General features: G+C 57.3%; 1 non-coding gene across 1 annotated transcript; it reads left to right on the forward strand.

Annotated features, from left to right (window-relative positions):
* The first annotated feature begins 6,747 nt into the window (after positions 1 to 6,747).
* On the forward strand, positions 6,748 to 6,819 carry trnae-uuc (transfer RNA glutamic acid (anticodon UUC)). The gene has a single exon. It is a non-coding gene; the product is annotated as a tRNA-Glu (tRNA).
* The last annotated feature ends 203 nt before the right edge of the window (positions 6,820 to 7,022 follow it).

Genomic DNA, 7,022 nt, shown 5'->3' on the forward strand with positions numbered 1-7,022 from the left:
ATCGGCCAGACCGGGTAAGGACAGCAGATTTCCTTCCCTAAAGGACATCGTTTCACAGGTATTGGTCGCCTTCCCTCCGGTACCTTGCTGAACTGGCCATGTGACCCTGGGCTGCGTGGCACTTTGACCTCGAGGGGCATCAGGGGCAAGCCTAGTGCTGTCCATTTCGTCCCTCAGTGATAATCCACAGTGTCAGCCGTGGCTCACTGGGTCTCACTCTCGCCTCTGAGTCAGTAGGTTGTGGGTTCACAGTCCCACTCCAGAGACTTGAGCACAAAAATCTAGGCTGAAGCTCCAGTGCGGTGCTCCCTCAGTACCGCCCCTCCGACAGTGCGGCGTTCCCTCAGTACCGCCCCCCGACAGTGCGGCGCTCCCTCAGTACCGCCCCTCCGACAGTGCGGCGCTCCCTCAGTACCGCCTCTCCGACAGTGCGGCGCTCCCTCAGTACCGCCCCTCCGACAGTGCGGCGCTCCCTCAGTACCGCCCCTCCGACAGTGCGGCGCTCCCTCAGTACCGCCCCTCCGACAGTGCGGCGCTCCCTCAGTACCGCCCCTCCGACAGTGCGGCGCTCCCTCAGTACCGCCCCTCCGACAGTGCGGCGCTCCCTCAGTACTGCACTGGGAGTATCAGCCTCGAGTTTTGTGCTCGAATCTCTGGAGCAGGGACTTGAACCCACAGCCACCTGACTCAGGTGAGAGAGCTGCCCGCTGAACCACGGCTGACACTGGGTCAGTGGGGTGTGGGTGTGGTACTGAATCACCACTCGGAAAAGGTGCAGGTTAGAGCCACCATTGGTGCGGAGGAAGCTAAACCGACATCTAGCCCTGGATGAGCAGAGATATCCTCCCAACGAAATATTGGGAAGACCGAAGCCATTGGGCTGGATTTACATTCAGGGAACGTGATGGAGGCGGGACTACGACTTTCGGGGTTGTAGTCCAGCCTCCATCGAGTTGTGGCCAATCCACGCGATTTTAACTTGATTGACCTTGTTGAGTCCGCCCAGCGGGCTCAGCAGGCCAATTAAGGGCCACCCGGCAACAGGTGACGTCACAGATTGACATTTCATCTGTCAAGAGCTTTTGATAGATGAAATATCAGCGTTTCACAGCTGTTTGAAGCTGTCAAACACTGACAGTCTTACTTCTAACCTGAGTCCTTCTACACAGACTCAGTTAGAGATCTCTCCGGCACAGAAAGCTGAAGGCTGTCACTTTTGACAGTTCGCGGCCATTCTGCTTTCTGTGCCGGTGAGATGAGGGACTCCCGGGACCAAAAGGAAGGAAGGCTGAAAAGGTAAGAAAAGGTCATTTAAACTTCTTTAAACACTTTAGACACACCAAACACACTTACCTTTGCACTCATGCACACATCACTCACCTGAACACCGGTCATCTCGACCCCTCCAAGTCCTTCAACCTGACGGCCCACCTCCTCTAACTTGGCGTGGTTTGGAGCCGTCGGGAATCCCACACTTCAACTTTAAAAATAGGGATTAGGCTAAAAACTGCCTGTTAACTACCTGTTAACTGGCACTAATCCCCTTCCCGCCTCGGGTCGGCGGGTCCCAGTGCGGGGCGGGTACCTGCCTCCTTTGAAACTGGCATGGAGGCGGGTTGGGGGCGGGATGGGGTCGGGACCCCCGATTTCGGGATTTTAACCCCCCTCCCCCACGCCTCCAATCCCGACTCCACGGCCCAATGAAAATCCTGCCCATTGTTTTCAGTCCCCACCACGAACTCCGTCCCCGAGCCACCGACTCCATCCCTCTCCCTAACATCTGTCTGAGGCTGAACCACACTGTTCGCAACCTTGGTGTCATATTTGATCCTGAAATGAGCTTCCGACCACATCCGCAGCATAACACAGACCGCCTACTTCCACCTCTGTAACATCGCCCGTCTCCGCCCCTGCCTCAGCTCATCCGCTGCTGAAACCCTCATCCATGCCTTTGTTACCTCGAGACTCGACTATTCCAACGCACTCCTGGCTGGGCTCCCCTCTTCCATCCTCCGTGTCCTAACTCGCACCGAGTCCCGTTCACCCATCACCCCTGCACTCGCTGACCTACATTGGCTCCCGAACCAGCAACAACTCAATTAAAAAATTCCCATCCTTGTTTTCAAATCCCTCCAGGGCCTCCTCGCCCCCCCCTCCCTATCTCTGATTCAATAGTAACTTTCAAAAGGTAAATGAGGGATAGATACTTGAAGGGTAAAAAATTTACAGGGTTGTGGGGACAGAACAGGGGGGAGTGGGACTAATTGGAGAGCTCGTTCAAAGAGCTGGCACAGGCTCGATGGGCCGAATGGCCTGCTTCTGTGCTATATCGTTCCATGATTAGTCAGACAGGATCTGCCTTTGAAAAGTCCACGCCGACTGTCCCTTATCATAGTGAGAATTAATTTTGTCCTGTAGTTCTCCCAGAAGCAGATGTGTGCAGTTGTGCTTGCCGGGGCTGTGGAAGAGATGCCGGGAGACAGACTGGTGAAGCAGAATGTGTGCCTTGTGCGGATGGTGGTGCTGGCTCCCCTCCAGCCACAGCGGGCGGTGTGTGTGTGTGTGTGGGGATCTGCAGTGTGAGCAGAGCCCGGGGCCCGTGTTGTGTGTGGGTGTATACATATCCGCGTCATAACTAAGACCGCCTACTGCCACCTCCACCTCCGTAACATCGCCCGTCTCCGCCCTTGCCTCGGCTCATTCGCTGCTGAAACCCTTGTCATAAATCGCAACTTCTACAAGAAGTAACTCAGGAAGTACTACTGAACGGCCAGCCGAGGGCGCCGTCCGAGGAGTATAAATACTCAGGCGTGGACCCACCTTGGCCAGAGACAATCTGGAAACAGGAAGCTAGTGACTACTAACCAGACCTCCATGTTTTGTTACAAGTCGATTAAAGCCTTGCTTTATATACAACCAAGTGCGTAGTGAGTCTTTATTACGTCAACCCTCATCCTCGAGACTTGACTATTCCAACGCACTCCTGGCCGGCCTCCCACGTTCTACCCTACGTAAACTTGAGCTCATCCAAAAGCTGCCCCGTGTCCTAACTCGCACCAAGTCCCGTTCACCCATCACCCCCTGTGCTCACTGCCCCGTGTCCTGACTCGCACCAAGTCCCGTTCACCCATCACCCCCTGTGCTCACTGCCCCGTGTCCTAACTCACACCCAGTCCCGTTCACACCATCACCCCCTGTGCTCACTGCCCCGTGTCCTAACTCACACCCAGTCCCGTTCACCCATCACCCCCTGTGCTCACTGCCCCGTGTCCTAACTCACACCCAGTCCCGTTCACCCATCACCCCCTGTGCTCACTGCCCCGTGTCCTAACTCACACCCAGTCCCGTTCACCCATCACCCCCTGTGCTCACTGCCCCGTGTCCTAACTCGCACCAAGTCCCGTTCACCCATCACCCCCTGTGCTCACTGCCCCGTGTCCTGACTCACACCCAGTCCCGTTCACCCATCACCCCCTGTGCTCACTGCCCCGTGTCCTAACTCACACCCAGTCCCGTTCACCCATCACCCCCTGTGCTCACTGCCCCGTGTCCTAACTCACACCCAGTCCCGTTCACCCATCACCCCCTGTGCTCACTGCCCCGTGTCCTAACTCACACCCAGTCCCGTTCGCCCATCACCCCCTGTGCTCACTGCCCAGTGTCCTAACTCGCACCCAGTCCCGTTCGCCCATCACCCCGTGCTCACTGCCCCGTGTCCTAACTCGCACCCAGCCCCGTTCGCCCATCACCCCCTGTGCTCACTGCCCCGTGTCCTAACTCACACCCAGTCCCGTTCACCCATCACCCCCTGTGCTCACTGCCCCGTGTCCTAACTCACACCCAGTCCCGTTCACCCATCACCCCCTGTTCTCGCTGCCCCGTGTCCTAACTCACACCCAGTCCCATTCACCCATCACCCCCTGTGCTCACTGCCCCGTGTCCTAACTCACACCCAGTCCCGTTCACCCATCACCCCTGTGCTCACTGCCCCGTGTCCTAACTCACACCCAGTCCCGTTCACCCATCGCCCCCTGTGCTCACTGCCCCGTGCCCTAACTCACACCCAGTCCCGTTCACCCATCACCCCCTGTGCTCACTGCCCCGTGTCCTAACTCACACCCAGTCCCGTTCACCCAGCACCCCCTGTGCTCACTGCACCGTGTCCTAACTCTCACCCAGTCCCGTTCACCCATCACCCCCTGTGCTCACTGCCCCGTGTCCTAACTCACACCCAGTCCCGTTCACCCATCACCCCCTGTGCTCACTGCCCCGTGTCCTAACTCACACCCAGTCCCGTTCACCCATCAGCCCCTGTGCTCACTGCCCCATGTCCTAACTCACACCCAGTCCCGTTCACCCATCACCCCCTGTGCTCGCTGCCCCGTGTCCTAACTCACACCCAGTCCCGTTCACCCATCACCCCCTGTGCTCACTGCCCCGTGTCCTAACTCGCACCCAGTCCCGTTCACCCATCACCCCCTGTGCTCACTGCCCCGTGTCCTAACTCGCACCAAGTCCCATTCACCCATCACCCCTGTGCTCACTGCCCCGTGTCCTAACTCACACCCAGTCCCGTTCCCCATCCCCCCCTGTGCTCACTGACCCGTGTCCTAACTCACACCCAGTCCCGTTCACCCATCACCCCTGTGCTCACTGCCCCGTGTCCTAACTCACACCCAGTCCCGTTCACCCATCACCCCCTGTGCTCACTGCCCCGTGTCCTAACTCACACCCAGTCCCGTTCACCCATCACCCCCTGTGCTCACTGCCCCGTGTCCTAACTCGCACCCAGTCCCGTTCGCCCATCACCCCCTGTGCTCACTGCCCAGTGTCCTAACTCGCACCCAGTCCCGTTCGCCCATCACCCCCTGTGCTCACTGCCCCGTGTCCTAACTCGCACCCAGTCCCGTTCGCCCATCACCCCTTGTGCTCACTGCCCCGTGTCCTAACTCGCACCCAGTCCCGTTTGCCCATCACCCCCTGTGCTCACTGCCCCGTGTCCTAACTCGCACCCAGTCCCGTTTGCCCATCACCCCGTGCTCACTGCCCCATGTCCTAACTCGCACCCAGTCCCGTTCGCCCATCACCCCCTGTGCTCACTGCCCCGTGTCCTAACTCACACCCAGTCCCGTTCACCCATCACCCCCTGTGCTCACTGCCCCGTGTCCTAACTCACACCCAGTCCCGTTCGCCCATCACCCCCTGTGCTCACTGCCCCGTGTCCTAACTTACACCCAGTCCCGTTCGCCCATCACCCCCTGTGCTCGCTGACCTACATTGGCTCCCGGTTAAGCAGCGCCTCGATTTCAAAATTCTCATCCTTGTTTTCAAATCCCTCCTCGCCCCCCCATCTCTGTAATCTCCTCCAGCCCCACAACCCCGAGATATCTGAACTCTTCCAATTCTGGCCTCTTGCGCATCCCCCCGATTTCCATCGCTCCGCCATTGGTGGCCATGCCTTCAGCTGCCTGGGCCCCGAGCTCTGGAATTCCCTCCCTGAACCTCTCCGCCTCTCTACCTCTCTCTCCTCCTTTAAGACGCTCCTTAAAACCGACCTCTTTGACAAAGCTTTTGGTCACCTGTCCTAATATCTCCTTATGTGGCTCGGTGTCAAATCTTTTGTCTTCTTCTCTCTCTTAGGCAGTCCCTCGGAACCGAGGATGACTTGCTTCCACATTAAAAATGAGTTCTCAGGTGACTGCGGAGTCCAATACGGGACCTACAGTCTCTGTCACAGGTGGGGCAGACGGTGGTTGAAGGGGCGGGTGGGTGGGGTGCTTGGGTTGACGTGCGCTCCTTGCGCTGCCTGTGCTTGGCTTCCGCTTACTCCCGGCGAAGAGACTCGAGGTGTTCGGCGCCTTCCCGGATGCTTCTCCTCCACTTTGTGCGGTCTTGGGCCAGGGATTCCCAGGTGTCGGTGGGGATGTTACACTTTTTCCAAGGAGACTTTGAGGGTGTCCTTGAAGTGTTTCCTCTGCCCACCTGGGGCTCTCTTGCCGTGCCGGAGCTCCGAGTAGAGCGCTTGTTTTGGGAGTCTCGTATCGGGCATGCGGACAATGTGACCCGTCCATCGGAGCTGATCGAGCGTGGTCAAAGCTTCGATGCTGGGGATGTTGGCCTGAGCGAGAACACTGACGTTGGTGCACCTGTCCTGCCAATGGATTTGCAGGATCTTGCGGAGGCAGCGTTGGTGGTACCTCTCCAGTGCTTTGAGGTGCCTGCTGTACATGGTCCATGTCTCTGAGGCATACAGCAGGGTGGGAATCACGACTGCTCTGTAGACCATGAGCTTGGTGCCGGGTTTGGGGTCCTGGTCTTCAAACACTCTCTTCCTCAGGCGACCGAAGGCTACACTAGCACACTGAAGGCAGTGTTGGACTCCGTCGTCAACATCTGCCCTTGTTGACAGTGGGCTCCCGAGGTATGGAAAGTGGTCCACGTTGTCCAAGGCCTTGTCGTGGACTTTGATAATCAGGGGACAGTACTGTGTGTGAAGGGCAGGCTGGTAGAGGGCCTTTGTCTTACGGATGTTTAGTGTAAGGCCTATGCTCTCGTACGCTTCGGTGAAGGTGTTGACGATGGTTTTGGAGTTCGACCTCCGAGTCATCTTTTTTGTCTTATAACACTCCTGTGAAGCACCTTGGGATGTTTCACTACGTTAAAGGCGCTATATAAATACAAGTTGTTGTGCAGTGTCAGTGCTCTTCCTGCTGGTGTGTCTCTCAGTGTTTCCCTCTCTCACTCAGTTCCCACATGGTCTAGCGGTTAGGATTCCTGGTTTTCACCCAGGCGGCCCGGGTTCGACTCCCGGTGTGGGAGTTCCTAGTTTTTAGTCGCAGGCTGAAGCTACAATACACGACGCTTTAAAACACGTTTAACATAACTCTTTTCTCAAATCCTTTCCCTGGCAAAAGATCCCGATACATGAGAATTTCTCCCTTGAGGATATTAACACACTGGTATAGTGCAGCGGCTTGTAAGCAGGTCTCACCCCTCTCCCTGGGCCGGGATGCAAGTGTTGA

The sequence above is a fragment of the Somniosus microcephalus genome, unplaced genomic scaffold (genome assembly GCF_052327205.1).
Source record: "Somniosus microcephalus isolate GS21.2 unplaced genomic scaffold, FLI_Smic_1.0 unresolved_chr7, whole genome shotgun sequence".
In the NCBI taxonomy this organism is placed as follows: Eukaryota; Metazoa; Chordata; class Chondrichthyes; order Squaliformes; family Somniosidae; genus Somniosus; species Somniosus microcephalus.